Source organism: Acomys russatus, chromosome 24 (assembly GCF_903995435.1).
Source record: "Acomys russatus chromosome 24, mAcoRus1.1, whole genome shotgun sequence".
Classification (NCBI taxonomy): Eukaryota; Metazoa; Chordata; class Mammalia; order Rodentia; family Muridae; genus Acomys; species Acomys russatus.
The window spans coordinates 7,764,953-7,785,790 of NC_067160.1; the positions used below are offsets into that span (position 1 = coordinate 7,764,953).

The 20,838-nt window shown below is 41.4% G+C and overlaps 1 non-coding gene across 1 annotated transcript; it reads left to right on the forward strand.

Annotated features, from left to right (window-relative positions):
* Positions 1-3,051: 3,051 nt before the first annotated feature.
* Positions 3,052-3,158, forward strand: LOC127207788 (U6 spliceosomal RNA). Its single transcript, XR_007832989.1, has one exon. It is a non-coding gene; the product is annotated as a U6 spliceosomal RNA (small nuclear RNA).
* Positions 3,159-20,838: the final 17,680 nt, after the last annotated feature.

The following is a 20,838-nucleotide window of genomic DNA, read 5'->3' on the forward strand; positions in this document are numbered from 1 at the left end:
GTATGATCTGTTATGAGACAGAAGCAGCAGAGAGAGTATGGAAGGAGGTATTCAATGGTGCAGGAACCTGATCAAAATGGATGGAGTTTGTCTTCCACAAAGGACTCTAGCTCACATCTTCCAAAAGCCTCTGCGTCACAGCTACAGCCAACTATAGGCACCAACAAGATGAGAGCCACTGAAGGCCGTTGTGCATTTTTCACTCATGAAATAGAAACGCTTCATCATAAATACTATTTTTTTTGTTTAGGACTTAGGAGCTCCTTGTTATCATCACCATCACAGGAGCTTTATGGCATGAACATTGTGAAAAGTCCCAGAGAAGACTTTGTTTTTTTTTTTTTTGTTTTTTTTTTTTTTATTAATTTATTCTTGTTACATCTCAATGTTTATCCCATCCCTTGTATCCTCCCATTCCTCTCCCCCCACCCCCATTTTCCCATTATTCCCCTCCCCTATGACTGTTCCTGAGGGGGATTACCTCCCCCTGTATATTCTCATAGGGTATCAAGTCTCTTCTTGGCTACTTGCTGTCCTTCCTCTGAGTGCCACCAGGTCTCCCCCTCCAGGGGACATGGTCAAATGTGAGGCACCAGAGTACGTGAGAAAGTCGTATCACATTCTCCACTCAACTGTGGAGAATATTCTGACCATTGGCTAGATCTGGGTAGGGGTTTAAAGTTTACCTCCTGTATTGTCCTAAAGAATCAAATGGTATATACTCACTTATATCTGCATACTAGCCCAAGGGGCATGTCCCACGAAAGCCTTCACTTACCAGGAAACTGAGACAGAGGGGAAGGCATCCTATTGGGACTCTAAATGAGAGACGCATGGGAAAATAGCAAAATAAAAGGATACAGAGGGTCCTAGAAATCTACAAGTAGAACAATATGATAGGCAGATTTGGGCCCAGGGGTCCCGCTCAAACCAGAGAAGACTTTGAGCAATGGGAAAACTGGCAAGCAGGTCTGGAGAGAAGAAAATGAACAGTTCACCAGTTACCTCACGCAACTGTGGGAAGCCAAAGCAGTGGGACTAGAGAGAGTTCACAGAACACCTGAGTGCCTGCTAACGCATTCATTGTTATTATGATGCTATCACTTCAAGAACATGGCACAGACAGAGTCACTCAGTATGCAGCCTCTGGGATTCGCTCTTTTCACTCACAGTGGAAGGCTATGGAGAGATACGCAGTTGTAGCCAGGTGGCTACAAGATGCTCCTTCCTCAACTCCCCAAAAAAGGAAAAATGCGTGGTGTGTCTAGATTTTATTTACTAAGCTGGTTAAGAAGAACATTTTATGGCCAATAAATAAACCTATTTTCTCCTTTTCTTTCTTTCTCTAGTTCGTTATATCTTCAAGATCATTATGTACTACACAATTTTCCAGGTGCTAATTTCTGTAAAATATTTCTCAAGTAAATATGTAAGGTGATCTCAGAACTTACAAAAAGAGACTTGTTGGATATTTGGCATCAGAGTTAAAGGGATCCATTGTTAGCACAGGCTACAAACCTAATATTCGGAATATTGAAAACTAACTTCGAATCATCGAAGCCCTTAGGATGTATCAGAGTGAGTGGGTTCTCTTTGGGCACAGCGGAAAGGGAGGGCATGCGAGCAGGACAGCAGGCGAGTCTTTGCTGCAGGAGGACGGTCCAGCTGCACAGCTATGCGCAGCACTTCATTGGTACTCATTAGCAGAAGAACTGGCACATTTCTGCATCAACTTTATACACCATGCTCAAATAGGATTTTTTTTTTCAATCAAACCTTTCACTTTCAAGATCCTTTAATCTATTTGCATTCAATTGTAAGAAAAAAGATTCTGTAAATACCTCACCCACTTTCTCTTTAAAAAAAAAATCTTAACAAAATTATAGTGCAACCTCACCACTAGGAAACTGGCAGAGAACATGATACAGATAGATGCTCAGCTCTCACCCATCACTCAGGTTGCCCCTTTTAAATTTTGTCAGCTCTCACCCATCCCACCTTCTATGTGATACCCACTGACCATGAATTGTTCACCAACACTATAATTTTAGAACTTCAAGAACGTAGTACAAGCAGAGTGATTCAGACATAACCTTGGGGTTTACTTGCCTTCACTCACAGCTTACTTCCAGGGAAAGATACTTGGCTTGTTGCCTGTGCCGATAGTTCATTCCTTCTCCCTGTGACTTGGCAAAACCTCTCCATCACATGAGCCATATGTTGTAACATAGTTTGTCTAACCGCTTACACATTGCGGGGTATCTAAGGTTGCTTTTACCATGAGGAAGATGTGGTGACTTTGGAAAGGTTTTTGAAGGAAGATAATTCCTGCTGTTGCCATGCTATATAGTAGCTGGGTAGCTTTTATTTCTGTTTTTTTTTTTTTTTTTTTTTTTTTGGAGCCTTTTCATATTGGCCTCTTTCACTTAGCAACGGGTGTTTAAGTTCCCTCCATGCTGTCCACACTTCATAGCCCATTTCTTTTTAGGGATGAATGATACTTCGTTGTCTGCATAAACCAGTTCACTCATCCTTTTTCATACTGAATGCCAGTTGCTCCCAAGGTCTGGCAATTATGAGAGAAGTTTTATAAACACTCGTGTGTACATTTCTGTGTGGAAGTAAGTTTTCGTCTTCTTTGAGTAAATTCCAAGGAGTGTGATCGTGAGAACATACGATAAGTGCGGGCTGCGTCTTTAAAGCGTCTGCCATACTGCTTGCCAGAGTGGCAGAACCAGCTTACAATGGATGATTCCGTTTCTCTGAATCCTTGCCATCATTCATGTTATCTTTTGTTTGTTTGTTTTTCTAATAGGTATGTAGTAATATTTGAGATCTTAATTTGCATTTTCTAAATTGCTCCACTACTTGGGATGCTTTGTCTCTTCTGTACATTTTCTTACAATCTATTTTATGAAGTTTTGATATTCAGCCTAGGAGTGCTAGGATAACAGGTGTGTGTCACACTCCCAGCTTTGCGATTTTCTTTAAAATGTTGACTTAGGGTTCTTCACATGTAGTTATATGAAGAACACATAATTATCAGATATGGTGCTCGCTTCGGCAGCACATATACTAAAATTGGAACAATACAGAGAAGATTAGCATGGCCCCTGCGCAAGGATGACACGCAAATTCGTGAAGCGTTCCATATTTTTTTGTGGATAAATGGATTGAGCTAGAAATGATCATAATGAGTGAGTTAACCCAGAAGCAGAAAGAATCAAATGGTATATACTCACTTATATCTGCATACTAGCCCAAGGGGCATGTCCCACGAAAGCCTTCACTTACCAGGAAACTGGGAGAGAGGGGAAGGCATCCTATTGGGACTCTAAATGAGAGACGCATGGGAGAATAGCAAAATAAAAGGATACAGAGGGTCCTAGAAATCTACAAGTAGAACAATATGATAGGCAGATTTGGGCCCAGGGGTCCCGCTCAAACTAAGGCACCAGCCAAGAACAATACAGGAGGTAAACTTTAAACCCCTTCCCAGATCTAGCCAATGGTCAGAATATTCTCCACAGTTGAGTGGAGAGTGTGATACGACTTTCTCACGTACTCTGGTGCCTCACATTTGACCATGTCCCCTGAAGGGGGAGACCTGGTGGCACTCAGAGGAAGGACAGCAAGTAGCCAAGAAAAGACTTGATACCCTATGAGAATATATAGGGGGACGTAATCCCCCTCAGGAACAGTCATAGGGGAGGGGAATAATGGGAAAATGGGGGGGGGGGGAGGAATGGGAGGATACAAGGGATGGGATAAACATTGAGATGTAACAAGAATAAATTAATAAAAAAAAATGGAAAAAAAATAATTATCAGATATGTTTGTAACTGCTTTTTCCCAGTCTGTAGATTATCTACAGCTTAGACATTCTTATCCTGTTTAATACAATAGACCACATTTTTCATTCTCCGTATCAGAGGGAGACTTGGTAAATTCTTTCATTTAGTATTTTATTACCATTTTTGAGGCTTTTATCTGTATGGGATAGCTGCACATTTTTGTTATATCTTTGGTTTTTGTTATCAGGTTTATACTAATGACTTAAGGTAATTTTTCATCTCTCCTCTAAGATACACTGACTCGCCCTCCCTAGAAGCCATCAACTGCCAATAGCTCCTCAGCTAGGAGTTGGGTTCATGAGGTCCGCCACTCACCATATTTGGACACCTGATCTTATACAAGCGGCCACAGATGCTGTGATCCTCTCATGGCCAGAGGATACTGCTTTGGAGTGGCCCTCCAGACTTCTGGCTCTTCCAATCTTTCTGCCTTCTCTTCTGAAATGGCTCTCGAGCCTTGCAGGGAATTGGTGATAAACTAGATGTTCCACTTACGGCTGATCATTCACCGACACTTATTTCCTGCACTTTGGCCAGTTGTGAGTCTCTGAGTTAACCACCATTTACTGCACAAAGAGAGATCTCTGCTGAGATCTGAAACCTGCACTAATCTATGTGTATAGAGATACAAATTTTGAAACATTTAGCAAAATAGTAGTAATAGGTTCCCTCCTGGCTCTATAAACTCTCCAGCCATGGGTCACTGGCCCTTAAATCCAATCAGGGAAGAGTTGGTTACTCTCATAACACCCATGGCACTATTGCACCCATGGGCATATCCGTAGTTACTGTTGTAGTTCGGAGCATTACGAGCTGGGTAAGAACCCTGATTTCTTTCCCAGCTCAGCATCCTTCTGCCACTATGGAAGACAGCAGGAAAGAAACATCTAAGTCAGCACCGACTCTAGTTCTCCATATTCTGTGACCAAAGTGTGTGGTGTCACCAGGAAAAGGGTCTTACCGGAAATAACCACTTTTATTTCTGAAACACCCCTTACTAACAACTTGAGGGGAGATAGCCACACCCAACACTGGCAATCTATGCCTTCTGCAAGGAGCATTGTCCAATGTTCAGGAAAAAATGCAGCTGGTCTCTTTTATAATTTTTTTTTTTTTTTTTTTTTTGGTCTTTCCAGTCTTTCAAGGTTCACCTTAGGGGTCTGTTTCCTCTACTGAGATTTTAATGCCTCTTAGAAGAAGCAGGTTTACATGTGTTTTTCTCAAACATGTTAATGTTAGTTACCATTCCCTCCACCCCCACCTTTGATGAACCCTTCCATCTGCTCCCTACTCAAACCTCCCCAATGACCCCCTCCTTTCTCCTTCATGTCATTTGTGCTCCACCATCCTCACCATAAGGTCTTTCTTCCCTTTCTCCACCAATGGCCCCTTTCTAGCTTCCTGAAATAGAAAAATAAAAATTGTAGAAATGTAACCAGGCAACGAGAACATTTCAAAGAGAAGATACTGCTTTTGTGGGTGCTAGAGATAAACACTCACAAATACTAGGCTTCACGCGTGTGCAGCACGTACATTACCGACACAGTTATCTGTAACCCTGGTGCTGGGGTAGGGAGTGGCACCGAGACAGGCTGAATCCGGGAGTTCATTGGTCATCCAGCCTAGCTGAATCAATGGACTCCAGGCTCAGCCAGAGACTGCATTGTATACACACCTGCCTGTCTACATGTGCAACATACATGAACATGCATACAACACACACACACACACACACACACACACACACACACACACACACACACCTACCCAAAGAGAAGTTTAGAGCTCTAGCAAATAGCTTGGAAATGTGTTCTCAATAAAAACATAGAAAAGTAAAATCAAAAGAAAATAAGCAAAATTTAGAAGGACAAAGTTAGAGAGGAAAAGAAATGCAATTAGTATTCTATTCTATGTTGCTTTGCTTTAAAAGATTTCTAAGGTATCATAATAATGCAACATTGAGTATATTTCTCTCACCAAATGTGACATGATTTGAGGGGAACGCAATGAGGAGAAATAGGAGAGGGAAGGTAGGGGCACAACAGAGGCCTGGGAAATGTATCACAAGCTTGGCAGTTCTAGATTACTCTAACCAAACAATGGTGTTATCTAGAAACTAACTTAAAAATACAAGTAATGAGGATTACAATTCTTTCTGGAGATATTTGCCCCATAAAGAGCAATGCTGCTCAAAATACAAGAGTCTCCTGCTTCCTCACAAGCTAAGGAAACCAATAGACCCTCCCCAGTCATGAGTCTAATGTGTACACTTGCAGGTATTTGTCTGCACACACAGGTAGCCATTTAAGGGCAGGAAAAAGTTCAACAGTAAGAAGCTATGATGGTTGAATTTGTGCAGCAATAAGGTTAGATTACTCTTCCCAGAAAGTCAAGCACATGTGAGCTGAGATGCTCTGCGAAGATATTTTTTGATGGGCTTAACATTTAAATCCAGAGATTCTGAGTAAGGCAGATAGATTACCCTGCATTGTAAGCCTCTCTCATCAGCTCAACACAGTAAGACACAACAGACTGATGGGTCCCTGAGGGAGAAGGAATTATGCTTCCAAAGTGTCCTCAAACTCAAGCCATAACTCTTCTCTGGGTGTCCAGCCAGCCAGTATGTACCTCAGTTTGGATGTGCCAGCTCCATAATCACGCAAGGCAATGACTTAAAATTAAATTCTAAGACACACATCATGGGTATGGAAAGAAGAGACAAGAGAGATGGGGTAGCATTCAATTTCTCTTCCCCACCTGTAAGGACATACAGAGATTGGACTGGGACTTTAAAAATAAAGTAAGAAAAATGGGCCATGCTGATCAGATGGCCTTAGGAAATTGAAAAGTCCCCTGTCAAGGTGGTTTCCATGAGCACAGGTGTATAAGGGTTAATTTACTAGGCATGCTTGTTGAAAGATTTAAATTTCAATTCAATCATGAGAGATGCTATACCGCTAAAATTTTTCATAATAATCTAATGGTAAATCTTTTAATTGGATCAAAGGCCAAAAATAAAATGTTAAGAAGAAGCTTAAGCTATAGAAAATAGTCAGACTAACCTACTTTTACACACTGGAAAACATAGCTTCAGATCCCTACTGTTTTGAATTTGTTGTCTTGTCTTGGATTCCTTATTTCATTCCTCTAATCTTGTCTTCCTACCCCTACCTCAGTGGGGACAATTGTGCTTCTCTTACGGTCATGGGGACAATTAAATAAGATGTTTATATAAACCCACATCACACTGGACAAGAAGCCAGTAAAGGGTAACACGTACTAGTTGCTTCCCGGGAGCAGTTTAAAGGACATCAGGTTTTAGAGTGACTCCTCCTGACAGAGTGAATTTAATATCTCTCTTCCTGTCTCAGAGAAGGCAAGGGGAGGAAGGAGGAAGAAAGACAGATGCTGATCTCTGAGAAACAAAGCAATCACCGTAGAGGGTGAGAATGTAGCTGGAGGGTTCTCGTTAGTGCAAACGTCATCTACAGGAGGACAATAAGGGGGCTGGAAATGTATATTTGCTTTCCACTGAATTGGTAACAGGGCTAAGTGTCTAAGATTTTAATACCTGACACCAGAATTTCTCTGAGGAAGAGAATTATCTTCATTAAGGAGCACGCTTTCTCACTTTCCCCATCATGGTGCAGAGCATAGAGGTCAGTGACAAACACGGCATCATAAAGACGAAGAGCTGCTTTCCACAAGGGAAGGATTTCTTGTCAGCCTGCTTTCTTTTCTTTTTCTTTCTTTCTTTCTTTCTTTCTTTTTTTTTATTAATTTATTCTTGTTACATCTCAATGGTTAGCCCATCCCTTGTATCCTCCCATTCTTCCCTCCCTCCCATTTTCTCATTATTCTCCTCCCTTATGACTGTTCCTGAGGGGGATTACCTCCCCCTGTATATGCTCATAGGGTATCAAGTCTCTTCTTGGTAACCTGCTGTCCTTCCTCTGAGTGCCACCAGGTCTCCCCCTCCAGGACACAGGGTCAAATATGAGGCACCAGAGTACGTGAGAAAGTCATATCCCACTCTCCACTCAACTGTGGAGAATGTTCTGACCATTGCTAGATCTGGGTAGGGGTTTAAAGTTTACCGCCTGTATTGTCCTTGGCTGGCGCCTTAGTTTGAGCGGGCCCCTGGGCCAAATCTGCCCTATCATAATGTTCTACTTGTAGGTTTCTAGGACCCTCTGGATCCTTCTACTTTGCTATTCTCCCATGTTTCTCTCATTTAGAGTCCCAATAGGATGTCCTTTCCTCTGTCCCAGTTTCCTGGTAAGTGAAGGCTTTCGTGGGACATGCCCCTTGGGCTAGTATGCAGATATAAATGAGTATATACCATTTGAGTCTTTCTGCTTCTGGTTAACTAACTCATTATGATCATTTCTAGCTCAAGAACTCAAGAAATTAAACACCACCAAACCAAATAACCCAACTGAGAAATGGGGCTTGGAACTAAACAGAGAATTCTCAATAGAGGAATCTCTAATGGCTGAGAAAAACACTTAAAGAATGCTCAACCTCCTTAGTCATCAGGGAAATGCAAATCAAAACAACTCTGAGATTCCATCTACACCATCAGAATGGCTAAGATCAAAAATTCAAGCAACAAGCGACACACATGCTGGCAAAGATGTGGGAAAGGAGGAACACTCCTTCATTGCTGGTGGGAATGCAAACTAGTACAGCCACTTTGGAAATCTATCTGGTGCTATCTCAGAAAACTGGGAATAGGGCTTCCTCAAGACCCAGCTATTCCACTCCTTGGAATATACCCAGAAGATGCTCCAGCACACAACAAGAAGATTTGCTCAACCATGTTCATAGCAGCCTTATTCATAATAGCCAGAACATGGAGACAGCCTAAGTGTCCCTCAGTAGAAGAATGGATAAAGAAAACTGTGGTACATATACACTATGGAATACTACTCAGCTATTAAAACAAGGAATTCCCGAAATTTGTGGATAAATGGATTGAGCTTAATTCTTTCTTTAACTTAAGGATAAAAGAGGCAAAAATGACTAAAGGTAGAAGAAAGAGAGAAAAAAGAGAAAGAAAACAGAAAAACAAAAGCAACCTGGAAAGAGGGCAGCTGAAGAACCAGCAAACCCTTGGGTTTCAAGGTGATGAAGGAACAGGATGCTGGTGTTCAGAAACTTCATCCCGGGTGAGCAAGTCTGTGCAGGTGGAAGGGCTCTCCTACGTACACATGGACTTTCTTTCAAGGGGTGGGAGGGGCAAGACAGGGTTTCCCTGTGTACCCCTGTCTGTTCTGGAACTCACTCTGTAGACCAGGCTGACCTAGAACTCAGAGATCTGCCTGCCTCTGCCTCCTGAGTGCTGGGATTAAAGACGTGCACCACCATGCCCAGCTAGGATCATATAGTTTAAGTCCCTCGGAAAGAGGTGTCATCTACAAGTCCCAAGGAATTTACAAGTTTTAGTGCGCTTTGCCATCAATCTTATTTCTTCCTAAAACATACATTCCCCGGCATCATTTTAAGTACATCTGCCAAATACACTCATCATTGCCATCAGAGGCACAGCCACCATCTCCTTCCACCTCCTACTTCTTAATTAAATCATATCAACATTTGGCTCAGGCCTCCTTCTTCCAGGAAGTCACCTTTGAGTATCCCAGCCCAAGGCTACTCTTCCAACCTCAAATGTCAATGTTTCAGATGCACATATATCATTAATTTGATGGCATTTTTCATCTTCTCATATGAATCAATTTTACCCGTTGTGTTATGTGACAATTTTACACATGTAAACAATTTGTTCTGATCGCCCTCTCCCTAGCACCCTCTCATCCCTATCCCATCCCTATCAACCCACAGCCACCCTGACCCCGACCAATCCTTTTCCCAGATTCCTGAATCCTGGTTTGTTTGGTTTTTTTTTGTTGTTGTTGTTGTTGTTGTTTGTTTGTTTTTTTGTGTGTGTGCTCCATTTAGCTTAACTGGGGCCATCTGTGCGACAGTGCATAGAACCTACCAGAACCCAGTAGAGTCACAGACCTAAAGGCAATGGCTTTCCCTCCTTGAATCTGAGTAGCAAACGGTTCAGCAGTGAGGGACAGGCCCTCTGAGCTTCTCTTTCATGCATATCTGAATGTTTTACACAGAGCCAGGACAGGCATCTACAGAAAAGGGCTGTGATATAGTATATGCAACTTTTGATCCCCCCAAAAAAGAGTCTAAACTTTTTCAGGGAAGGGAATAATTAATTCAGTAGTTTACTAGTTAATGGAAACGAATGACGGCGTTGCTGTCTGATGTGGCAGAGATGAATAGCAAGGAACGTGACTAGGGCTTCACCTTTCTATATTTAAAGCAGAGAAATTTTTACTGAAAATCATAAAGCATGGTTATGTCTTTGAAATCATATACTAATTGTGAGCCACAGTATATAATAAATACTATTTGAATTTCATTATACACTACAATTTAACAATAGAGGACTAATGGTAGCCTCCACCAGTGAGTACAACTGCATATTGTGCCTGTTTATCAGACCATTTCCATTTTCCTGGAAACAATGTATTTTTAAAAGGGTTCTCCAATTATCATCAGCCTGCCCTTTAACTCCATAAAATAAATCAATGATCATGTTAATTTCTACAAACAGTAAGTGCATTGGAGCCAACAAACCATCCCTACAAATGATCCACTCACTTTCTGATTCCAATAATTTCTGGTCAAGAAACCAGAGTTTCCATTGCTCATGTGTTTCCTATAAGACACTCTTCTGTTTTCATTGATTCGTGTATCGAGGGTGACATTAACCATCAGTAGAACAGGACACTAGGAGAAAAATACTCTTGGCTAAGTCCATCAAAAATTACTGCAGATTATCACTACAAAAATTCAAAAAGGATGAGCCATGAGGATTTGAGCCTTGGTGTTTTGTGAAATAACTCTTAGTGACTGTCTAAGCCCCAAAAGGAATCCATTTGTGAGGATTCCTGTCACTATAATATAGGAGCATTAACTACAGCTCGGTTCCTACTAAATGAAAATGGTGATTCTCTTCTTTTTTTATCCTGATCATAAAATACAAAGAGTAAAAATAAACCACCAATGGTGGGGAAAACCCCTAAGGGTGGTTCTGGTCTGACTCCCTAGAAGGAAAGACTCTAACTAAAGTTGAGTCGCCATGTACTGCAGGAAAACGACCTGTCTGTATGTGAGCCAACTGTTTTGAGTGTTGGTGACTATGGAAATCGTAATGGGTGTTTATGAAAAGTGGGCTACTGCGGTAGGAAAGACGGCTCAGGGCATAGAAAATACTTACCATACAAGAGGGAGGATCTGAATGTGACTCCTCAGAACTCATGTAAAAGAAGGATGGACAGTCTGAGCATGTATAACTTCAGAATTCCTACGGGAGATGGGAGAGAGGGGCAGGAGAATCCTTGGAAACGTATGGGCCAGTTCGTCTGGTGCGCATGCATCGGAAGAGTAATGAGGAGACCATTTTCGACCAGGTGGAAAGTGAAGACTGACACCTGAGGCTATCCCCTGCCTCCATATGCATGTCGTCGCATGTGCACACCTGTATTCACACAGACAAATGTGTGTATACGCAGGCACAACCACATGCAAGAAGTAGACTACGGAATCATTTTGTAATGCTGTTATAGTGTATTTTTGAGTTAGGGCCCAGACAGTCATATATTAGCTAGCAATTCAAATGATGAGTTGTTGGGTCGTGTTGTAAGAAACACTTCCTTGGTCTTTTATGAGTGTAGGTCCCATTGTCTCTGCAGTGAAAAGTAGAAAAGATGCTGATGAGCTTTTCCCCATGGGACCTGAGCTAACCTGGCTCAATGACAGTTAAGCATCAGAAACTGTCTAGGTTAAAAGGGACTTACAATTTAAGTATCCCAACACGGTGGGTTACACCTGGCACTTACCATGGTATTAGGAAAGGTTGATATTTTGCTTCTGTGTGATTAAAGTTAAAATTAACAAGACACCAAATCACTTCAGTGTTGTATTTTCAGCGTGGGGTGAATGATGGCCCTAAGTTCCTCTTTAAATACTCAGCATTTGGTCAAATGTGTCTGTGTCAGTTGCTGCAGACATGGGTTCTTTATAGTAATAATTGTTCAGTTCCGATGAAGTTGCATCTAGGTGATTCCAACTGGTTTCACCTTCCAGGTACAGCACTGGCAATGCAAACCGTGTCCTTATTGTGAGAGCACCCACAAAAAGCCTGGTCACCAGAATGCTTTAACAAGGCTTTTGGTTAGCCTTTGCAGTTATGGTCCAGGTCTTAAACTCACTTTGTCATTTTAGTTCTATAACTTACAGTGTCAAATCTTTCTGCATTGGGACTTTGAAAGGACCCAAAGCAACCACACATGTAGATGGTAAGACACAGCGGTGTGAGTTCTCCCTGTCTGTTTCTTGCTAGCTTCACAGGGTCCTCCATGGTCATATTATTCAAAATAACTTTGAGACTCATCCCATCTCCATGTCCCCTAGTTCACTAAATACCAAGTCTCTACATTCTGTTCCTGCAAGCCTCCCTCCGTGCCTTCCACCTTCTCAGGCTTGGCACATCTCTGAATTAAAATGCCTTCCATATTTTGGACAGATCACAAAGCCTTTGATTCTGCACACTTCCCTGTGGGAACAGACTAGCTAACTGACATATGTGAAAATCCAGGAAATGGCCATGTTCCTTCATATCCCTTGTGCTCTAGGATGGAAATCAATAACCCCTTGTCCACTAAGACCATATATATCCTTAAGAAGAAAGAAAGAAAGAAAGGAAGGAAGAAAGAAAGAAAGAAAGAAAGAAAGAAAGACGAATGCCCACTGGTAATTATTCCTCAGAGATCACAATTATCTCTTTTACAGACAGCATACATAGAAGGAATCATTGTTTTAATGAATTTCAGCACATTCAGAACAATAATCCAGATAAGAAGATGAGCTTTGTTAGTTAGAAATGTGGCCAATGACTCATTGCAATGAGCATTTGTAAATTAAGATGTGTGGACAAAGGGGTATGCTGTGGGACATACTATAGCTTACATGGCAAGATTTTTTTTTTAATCTATCTTATTTTATTTTATTTTGCAGAGGGGAGGTTGCAAGGGCAGAGGGCAGATACGAAGGGAGATGAGTGGGCCTGTAGTGTATGCTGTGAAAACCAAGAAGAATAAAAAATTTAAAAAAGAAGAAATGTGGCCAGGGAGGTGGGTCATTCAGTAAAATGCTGGTCAAGCATGCATGAAAACAAGTATGAACCCTAAAAACCACAGAGAGGAGGCAGACATGGTGAAGTGTGCTTTTAATTCCAAGCCATGGAGGAACTCTGTCTCAAAATGCTAGGACTCAGAAGGCAGAGGTGGGCACATATCTTATGAGTTTGAGGTCAGCCTGCTCTACTTAGAGTTCTAGGCTAGCCAAGGCTAGAAAGAGAGACTTCCCTATCTCAGAAAGAAAAAACAGACAACCCCCTCCCCAAACATTCCAAGGTACATGGTAGCTGAGAAGCAACAGCCAATTTTGACTCTTCCCTAGGGAAAAAATTAAAATATTTTTGCACAAAAATGTTTCATACCCCGTTCAGCAGCACGAACATATGAAGTACACACACACACACACACACACACACATACACACACACACACACACACACGCAGACATTTACATACTTAAACATACATTTTCAAAGGAACAGCTGCCTTTTCTTCTCACACCAATTCATCCAAATTATTTTTGAAACCTAGGAAATTAGTAATACTCATTAAATGATTTTCATAACTTGCAGTACTGTTGTAAATGGTCGACCTAAAAATAGAGCACAATTATGCAAAATATAAAATAATGATCATAAGCAAGGATCTTGTTGCTTTATTTTTCTGTTGCTAGTTGCAAGGACAAAATTCAAAGGTTCGGCCACTATTACCACAGGTACAGTACAAAGTAGGAATGGCAAGGCTAAAGGCTGGTGTCTGTTCTCAAAAGAGTGATGGGGGCAGGTGATGCTCAACATTCCATATATACTTACATTAAAATATCCCTGTGTAACTCAATTACTATGCACAATAAATTTATACAACCCATTTTTTAAAAAAGAAGAGGGAGAGAATTAACATCTGGAAAAAAAAAGCCACGTGTGTTTAGGACTTAACATTGATTTGATTTATTACATGTGATCTCTGAGACTCAGATGGAGACGTGCTGGAAGAACAGCATGGAGGCTCTTCAAGATCGAGCCATCCTCTACCTGCTTGCATATTGCACTTCTTCAAAGGCCCTTCTGTGTCTGAAACCCATTGGCCAAATAAGCAGAAGGCACCAGCTTTAGCCTCAGCTAAGCTTGAGGCTAGACCAATGGAAGGAAGTAGGTGAGGTAGACAGCCCGAGGAGGAGGAGATTCTGCTGAAAATAAAGACTGCAAGGAACTGTTAGCAATCGGTTATGTTTTGTACAACCATTATCTCATTCAACCCTACAGGGCAGGGACTATTGGCGCTTGCATTTTACAAATAGAAATTTAAATTATAGAGCTAAGCAAAGTAGCCATAGCTAAAGAGCTGGTGTGGCTGACAAGCTCATGGTGGTAACCAGCACACTGAATGCTGACCCCCCTGTCAGAAATTCCACCTAAGCAAATATGGTCTGTTTGTGATAAACCAAAACCCAGCTCTTACACAGTTCGAGATAACTATAAAAAAAATATTCTTCCTCGCTGTTGAGCATAAAATTGAAGAATGAGTCCAGGCAAGGGGGTGATTTGTAAAAAGCACTGCATGATATAAAATACTGGTTCTTAGTGTATAATATCAGGCTTATTTGTTCAAAACAAAACAAAAAAACCACATTGTACAGATGATTCAAGGTGGTCTGAACACAAAACCTGCTTAATAAATCTTTTTGTGTTAAACTCGCCAAACCATGTATTTTATAGCTATAGCACTAGATGCAGAAACAAGTTTGGTGCAAAACATTTGCTCCTATATGTCCTCTTGATGTCCCACTTTAACATATGAATTGATGCTTTTGCAAGAACCTATGTCAAGGAATGCATAGGACTCAGAACACCTGAACAGGACAGAGAATTCTAATCCTATCGGGGTCAGATGGAGAGCAGAAAGAAAGACCTCAGAGCATAGCTTCCTGTGCAGGAGCTCCTAGGTGGTCCTCAAGCTTGCTTAAATAAGAGAAAACCAACCAACCAAACTGGAACCCTCAAATTCTCGGCTCAAAAACAAAATAACATCTTTCAAACATACTTCGTCAGAAAGAGTTTATAAAGAGCGTGTCAGTCACCAGGTTAGACACATGAAAATGACAATCTTATTTTTTACTCAACATCTATGGTAGACAAACAGAAGGGTCTGCAGCAGTCCCAAAAGGACAGTGGTTCCTGGGTTCATGGGGGATGGAGGCAGGAGTGTTTCAGTGAACAGAGAAAAAGCATGCTGCCATTCAGGGGCACCAGTCTCCCTAGCCAGGCAGCCCTTGTGTTCAGGGAGGAAGGCAGAGGGCTGAGCTGGGAGGCAGCAACTGCGACACTACACACAGTTCTCAGGGCTACCTGAGGGGCGGGGAAGAGAGGGGGAGAGAGAGGGGGAGGGAGAGAGAGAGACAGAGACAGACAGAGAGAGAGACAGAGAGAGAGAGAGAGAGAGAGAGAGAGAGAGAGAGATAAAGAGACAGAGAGAGAGAGTCAGTCAAGGTATCAAGAGTGCAATGGAAAAGGTAAGAGAAAGCAATTTTGAGGGCCTGAAGTAGAAGAAAGCTATTGGTGCATTTCCCCCCACCCCCGATTGGCCCCTAGGATAGTGCTACTGTCATATAGGCGCATAGAGAAATCCTTGATACCAAATGCCTAACACGCTTGCCGAGTTCCAGGTGTGAAAAGTGAAAGACCCCTGGCTCTTGTGCTCATACACATTACAAACGTGGCCAGGAAGATAATTCATAAGGCCAACCCAATCACACGAGGGTCTGTGGCTGTATTTTAAATAAGGAAATTGACCTAATTGGGTGAGGTGACAGAAGCAGTTTCCCTGTTAAATATCCTTGATGGTGACAGATCAGTGTCTTCTGTCGCTAAACTGCTAAAGCTTGATTAGCTGAGAAATCCTCCACTGCAGTAAGAACTCTCTGCAGTGTGAAAGGACCTATGCATGGGCAGATCTTCTGACAAGCACACTAGTCACCAGTGGTGAGTATTTAATTAATTATATTGCAGTTTTCTTTTTTCTTTTCTTTTTTTTTTTTTTTTTTTCAATCTGAAGGGTAAAATGGCTTTAACCTTTTTCAGGACGGGGGCAGGGGGCGCAGAGCCTTATTAAGGACGTTTGTAAAAATACCCATTATGCTTTAGAGGAATAAACTTACTGATTTCTTAAATTATTTTTTTTTCATAAAATGTATTTTGGTCACATTTCTGCCTCCTGCAACCCCTCTAGGTTCTCCCCACCTCCTCACCCTCCCAACCTCATGGTCTTTCTCTCTTTCCACATAACAGAAACAAAACCAAAACCAGGCCAATTAGAAACAGCCTCGGCGTCTATCAACGGATGAATGATGACCCGTGGCACAGTCACACAGGAGAGGATTACTCAGGTGTTACCACTAGAGGTTTACTCAGGTGTTAACAAGTTTCTCTTTACTGTCTCAGGATGTTTGTCCAATCAATGCATTTTCAAGTTCTTACTGTATCTGAAAGCAAGCTTTGAAAAGATTTAGTAAAGAAAACCCTGCAATGTTCAGCGCCAATGCTATCTGTTGCTGAACACCCTTAAGTGTCGGTTGCTAACAATACAACCCACTATAGCAAGGAAATGAAGATCCAAATAATTTTAAGGCCCTGTGCCTACTGAATTGTTTTTACTTTTTTATTTTTTTATCCTCTTGACAGTATTATGAGTGATGGGCATCAAAGCCGGAGCTCCTAAGCTTGCAAAGACGAGAAGCCAGCTTGAGAGCTTGAATGGGGCTTGTCTGCCTAAACACTTTTGTCCAAAAGGGAAAACGCTGGCTTACCTTTACAGCTTGTCAGGAACTCTAAATTCAAAAGACAGGTATCTGCAGCTCTCCAGGCACTCTCAGGACTGCAGCTGCCTAGGGCTGTGCTGTCCAACGCGTTGTTACTCAGTCAGGCCCTAGCTTGGGAAGGAATACAAATTCGCAAGCCTTTCCAACGACGCCAAATTGGTATCTGTTTTAACAGCCAGCCTAAGTCATGTCCCACAACTTCTGATGATCCCTAGGCACCGAGTACAGGACTTACCATAGACAAGAGGCACCTGGCCCTGCACAGCAGAAGCATGGATCACGAGGCAGCTTATCGGACAAGCAGACTTTCCTGTGCAGGCTCCGCAGATCAATGTATGTTTTACAAAGGTCCCCAGGGGATTCCTTCGCAAGTTCATGTCGGAAGCTGAAAGAGGCTGACATTCTCTGTTCTCCTGGAGGATTTTCCCATGAGCAATCAGTTCCTCGGGGGCTTGTTGTATCAGGCAGTAGCCGGAATGCTTTGGGCATCTTTTCACACAGATATGGGCAGTGAGTTTTGTGGAGCTAATGAGCTACACAGTCACTAATAAAAATTCAAGTGTGACCAATTCCTGTCACAGCCACATTAAAAAGACTTTGGGCAATGACTGTTTTTTTGAAGCTATAAAATCTCTAATGATGAATGAACTTCTAGGAACAATGACAGAAGTAAACAAAGGTTTGTGAGGGTTTGGATTTAGAGTAGGAACAAATCACAATCAGAAATGCAGGTTTTGTCTGGTCTTGCACTGAATTCCTTTCCCTCAGATTTAACGAGAATTGACTAAAGAATTCACCTAGGATGACCTATGACTTAGATTGGCTTCAACAAGGCACCTGCAGACTACCATGAGGTCAGATTTCCGTCATATCTCAATGGCTTGAGTTGTGTAAGAATTATCTTCAACTAAGTATATACCTGGTGGGCTAGGGTTAGGAATTGGTGTCAAGGGGTCTTATATCCACCTTATATATGCCTCTAACACTCCTGGAATTCTACCATTCTAACTCCAACACCCACACGTACAGGCCTGGGAACCCAGGATTACAAACACCATTACAGGATAGAGGTACTGGTCAAGCACAGAGACATAGCTTTACATTTTTCTAGCCAATTCTGATTCACATGCCCAACTGACAAGTTTATCGCCCATGAAGACTTTTACACACAAGCCGTGGCTGCTACACTATCATGACTTGAACGAGACACACCATCAAAGTTTCCTTTCATGCTATAAAATGTTATGTGTCGCTTTGATGAATGCAGTGTTTGCTTACATTCAACTTCTGAATGAAAATCTATCTATATGTGAAAGTCAATAGTGATTTCAAGTTTGATAACTTCAACTGTTAGTCATAAACCATCTTACACTTTAAACACAGCACCAATATTTACACAATCCCAAGAATATTAATGAACATTACTAAATATTATCAAAATGATTTCCTGGATTCAGACAAGCATTTACTTCTATTTGAAATTTACATTGTTTGAAAACCTGACCCTGTACCTAAGTCTGTGTAACCTTGATTACAATTATTTAAAGTAGACAAATTACATTAATCCTATCTATTTGAACTATAATCCTATCCAAAGCAACTGAGTATAAGACTTTTCAAGGCTGAGGTTGTGCCCAATTTCTATGATATACACAAAAAAGGAGCACATTTTTGTGTTTATGTTATAAAACATTATTAATACATAAAGGAGAAATAATTTTTCCAATCATATTTTCAACCTAACTTCATTCTTATGTGTACCTTTTTATATGCAAAATTAAAACATAGGTGCAAGCTATGTTATTCAAGCAAAGAAAAAAATCACTATAGAAATGTGATTTCTCTTTTAGGAAGCTAGTGTAAACATACAATATGAAATAAACATAATAATCCATCAAATACCTACCAGTTTGAGCCTTCATCCCAAGCTACAATTCCCTTTCACAGCCCCGTTAAGTAAATGAATTAAGATGAGGCGCTCGTTAATCTGAGTTTGCCATCTATGAAAACACTCTACAGAAGTTATTTTCATGGTTGTTTTGCATTGTGTGGGGTCGCAGTTAACATTTTAAGTTTCTAGTTTAAACATTTTCATGTTGTCCTCTATCTGACTGATTCTTCTCATGCCAATCTTAGTGAACATGCTAAAGGAAAGGCATCTCATGCAGGTCTTAGTAAACATGCTAAAGGAAAGGTAGTTCAAAAGACTAAGGCTGGAGACAATACAGGGAGAGAGAGAGAGAGAGAGAGAGAGAGAGAGAGAGAGAGAGAGAGAGAGAGAGAGAGAGAGAGAGACTTAGGGGACCAGCCTCGTTCTGCTGCATGGCAACTTGGCAGCCTCAGGCCAGTCAGTGTCCCCATGCAACTCTAGCTATAGTTCCTGTGGTATTATTATAGAGACAATGAGTGTGTGCAAGCATCTTTAGTTTTCAGATGAAAGGCGGAGGATTCCTTGTTTGAAAATAGAGTAACAATTTTTGGAAAAGTAGCACTTACTAGCCAGCACCAGTAAAATGTTCCTCTAACACTCTGAATAAGTGAATTCACCCCTCTTGCAGGTTTCCCCAACAGTTCTGGAAGGCTGGACTGGATTCCCTCAGTCACACACTGACATCTAGTGGAGATTTATAGTGAGTTGTGGGACACCTTCCTTCCACCCTAAAACAGTGTTCCTCAGCCTTCCCAACACTTCAACCCTTTAGTACAATCCCTCGTCTTGTGGGAACCACCAACCATAAATTTATTTCCACTGCTACTTCATAACTGCCGCTATGAATTATAATGCAAATATCTGATATGGAGGATATCTGATGTGACCCCTGCTGAAGGGTCTGTGGCCCACAGGCTGAGAACCGCTGCCCTGAAAGAACCCATTCTGATAATGCACACAAAAACAAAACCACCACCCACTTTTATTCAAAGCATCAAGAACAGATATAAAAAGATTAATCAGGGCTGCATCTTGTGTTAAGTCTTGCTTTTAGCATTGCCCAGTGCACAAGGCAGGAAGTAGTTAGGCAAGTGTGGAAGTGCGAGGGGTGAAGAGCTGTTTGGTACTGTGATGCTGGAGATTTCCCCCAAACATCCCTTCAACTTACAACTCTAAAGGACACATGACTATACTGACTTGTTCTTTTCAGAGTAAACAGGTACACACCTTTTCTTAAAAAATACAAAAGGAAATGGAAAGGTGAGAAGCACTTCCTGGGTTTTCTACCTTATACCTATGACTTGAATATTATCTATGGCTATCATTTTATTAATCCCAGACAAACATGTTATGTGTATATTTTATGTCATGTCACTAAGCATTTATCTAAGCCTATTTACTTAACACGCTGGAATAAAATATGCAAAATGTTCTATTTTCCCAAGCTTCCCAAAGTGTGCAGCACTATCAATAAAAGCATGGCATTTCTCCATCTCCAGAAAGTCAATATAACACGTTCATATTTTATTTACTATACAAGCATTCAAATCAAGCAAAAATAATATTTGAATGTTGGCAAAATCACATTGCTGTAACATGAATTTAAGCCATGCCCGATCCACTGCTTTAGTGAAGCTGGGAAGGACTCAAGACTGGATGGTCTGATCTGTATCAGGCTCCGTCCTTGTTCTCTGGTAGTTCCAACCACAGGACGGGCTTCCTCCTATATGTATGGCTGTGTGCTTAGTTTCTGCTCATAGCAAACCTTCCATCACATCACTTCTGGGAAAACAACAACAACAATAAACAACAAGCAGAAAAGTGCAAACCTCTTCCCTTTGGTCTGGAACAGTAATAAAAGAAATGCCCCCAAAATGAGGCACAGCATGATTTCCTCCTGAGAAGAATGTGTATGAGTTTGTTGCTACTACACCCAAAATAACCCTCATCAGTAAAAAGCGCTCCCTCTTCTATTGCTTCCAGGAATCTGAATTACCTAGTAATGGTTGGCAAGGCCAG